General features: G+C 45.3%; 1 pseudogene; it reads left to right on the top strand.

Moving 5' to 3' along the window:
- The first annotated feature begins 1,445 nt into the window (after positions 1-1,445).
- On the top strand, positions 1,446-2,313 carry LOC102874388 (annotated as a pseudogene).
- The last annotated feature ends 353 nt before the right edge of the window (positions 2,314-2,666 follow it).

Below are 2,666 nucleotides of genomic sequence, written 5' to 3'. Positions count from 1 at the left end.
AGTATCTTGTTGAAGGTCTTTCTCTCTTTCCCCAATGCTTTCCTTTTCCCAGTATGATGTTTCTTTCCAAGGACTGGTCCCAGCTGACAACATGTTCAAAGTATGTGAAAGTTTCACCGCCCTTGCTTTCTTTTTCTTTTTTTTTTATTTGAAATACAAGTATCTCATTTGTTTGCAAGATTATTGTCTGTGTTTCACATTGGAAGTTCAGGTCCACGACTTTGTGGTATCCACCTCATTCCACAGTCATATCTTTTTTTTTTTAATTATTAAATTTTATTCGTTTCAATGAACACTCACAGGGATTCTGGGCTTTCACTTCTTCATTGTCGCACCATTCTCTCCACCCTCCTCCCCAGTTTGTTCTTCTTCCCCACCGCCATCCGAATGTCTGTTTTAATTGTCCAATTGCCACAGTGCTTGTCAAAGTCAGTTCTGATTAATCTCCTTTGTCGGTGTGTCCTTTGCCATTCCCTATCACTCCTCCCTGAGAGAGACCTCACCCTGATTCATAAGGAAAAGGGGATGTACCGCCCTTACTTTCAAAACACAACCTGGTTGCACTCCCAGCAAAGATTTCCAATCCTCTTCACTTTCTGTAAGCCAGGGCTTGTCATCTGTATAATATAAGGTGTAAAAGAGTCTTGCTGCAATCCTGATGAAACATTCTTCTTCATATCATCCAGCTTCTGGATTTGTTTTCTCAGCATACAGATTAAGTAAGAATGGAGAAAATATACAACACTGACACACACCTTTCCTGATTTTAAACCATGATCTTGTTCTGTTCAAACAACTGCTTCTGGGTCTAGGTACAAGTTTATACTAGCACAATTCGTTTTTCTGGGATTCCCCTTCTTCCTATGTGAGCCATAATTTGTTTGATCTACACATTCACATCCCTTTGCATTGTCGGTAATACACACTCAAGATCTCTCTGGCAAGCTCTGCTTTCAGCCAAGATCCATCTGATCCCTATCAGCAGAGAAATGTCTCATTTTATGACTTCTTCTGAAGGCCGCTTGAATTCCAGGAAGTTCCCTTTCACTACACTCTTCTAGTCGTTTTATGAATAATCTTTGGCAAGATTTTACTCCTATGTTGTATTAGTGGTATTTTTCAATCATTTCCACAGTCTATTGGAAGTAAGGATACTTCTTTGAAGTAAGTACCAAACAGTATTGTTCCTACTCTGCTTGACTGACTTAGAAGCAGTACAAAGTGAGTGACCACCGGTTCACTGGGAGCCTTCCCGATCAGGCCAGCACACTGTGAACAAAGCAAAGAGCGATGGTTCAGAAGAGAACAGCCTGACTTTACTGGGTACCTTCGTGATAAAAGAGAAATGCCAAGTCCTAGGCAAGCCGCGCTGGCAGCTGTGAGGAAGAGCTCGTGTCTGAACCCACATCCCTTGCGCTCCAGTGCCCACCCGAATCTGACTCCACATGAAGGGCAGGAACACACTCAAGGTGATCAGACCTAAAATCGAGGAGCACTCGTGGCCTAGTGGGTAAAAGGTTAGGCTGTGAATGCAGAGAGAGGGAGCTCTAATCCATCAGCTGCTCAGAGGGAGAAGGATGGGGGTCTCTAAGCTGGAGGATCATCAGAGTTCAGCCTGTTGAAACCTGAGGACAGAGCTTAGGCTATGCTAAGACTAGTATCCGTCAGTGGAGCAATCAGGTGATAGGTCTCTCTCTGCTTCCATCTCACAGACGGAGCTATAAACACTTATTAGGAAAGACTACGGGCATTTGTGCGTTGACGACAGGGTCAGAAGCATGTCTTCCGCTGTCAGTTAGCTCAGGGCACAAACAGGCAGGCCACCAAGCAGTGTCAAGAACAAGACAGTTTTCTATTCCTTCTCCCTTCCTGTAGCTGCTGTGACGTACATGGGGAGCATCGTGGGGTGGGGAAAAGGAGCCTGCTAATGTCAAGAGGATCCTGCTGGAGATGGACCAGTGCTTTTTCTTCAGATTTAGGATGACCACCTTGACCTTTCTGGTGATCCAAGTGTGACAGGCAAGACTGGCACTGACAGACATCCAGGACTGTAAAGGAAGCCGGCTGGTGATTCAGTGTCTGCAGCGGGCCTCTCCGGAACAAGACCACGCCCTACATGAGAGTTATGGGCAGAAGGAGGCGGAGAAGGTGGCCCTGGTGAAGTCACTGCATAGGGACCTGGAGCTGCCGGCTGTGAACAAGCAGTAAGAAGAAGAGGACTCCGGCCACCTGATGGGGCTGACCGAGGAGTACACTGCTCCCCTGCCCCAGCCATTCTCCTGGGACTACAAGATCTACAAGTGGAAAAAGTGACCCTAAAGACAGCGAGGGCAAGAAAGGGAGGTCATAATAAATTATGATTGTTTACAAACGTAAAAAAGAAGCAGACACATTCACACAATGGAATACTACGCAACACGCAGGAGCAATAACTTTGTAAATTATTACCTAACTTGGGAGGGACTGGAGAGCATTATGCTGAGTGAACTAACTCAGCCCCACAAGGATAAATACTGTATAAAACCATTATTGTAGAATGAATACAAGGATCCAGGAGGAGTGAGAGAGGCTGGAAGCAGAGGGATGTGGATGTACAGGGGGAAGAGGGGATTAATCATTGGGTTGTACAATTTGATGGGTGAAGGGGTGACGGAAATTTAAAGAAT

This window comes from Elephantulus edwardii, unplaced genomic scaffold, assembly GCF_000299155.1.
Source record: "Elephantulus edwardii isolate Elephantulus edwardi_28Jun2011 unplaced genomic scaffold, EleEdw1.0 scaffold00027, whole genome shotgun sequence".
Classification (NCBI taxonomy): Eukaryota; Metazoa; Chordata; class Mammalia; order Macroscelidea; family Macroscelididae; genus Elephantulus; species Elephantulus edwardii.
The sequence above is the reverse complement of the archived record's forward strand: the minus strand, read 5'-3'. Positions and strand labels throughout refer to the sequence as shown.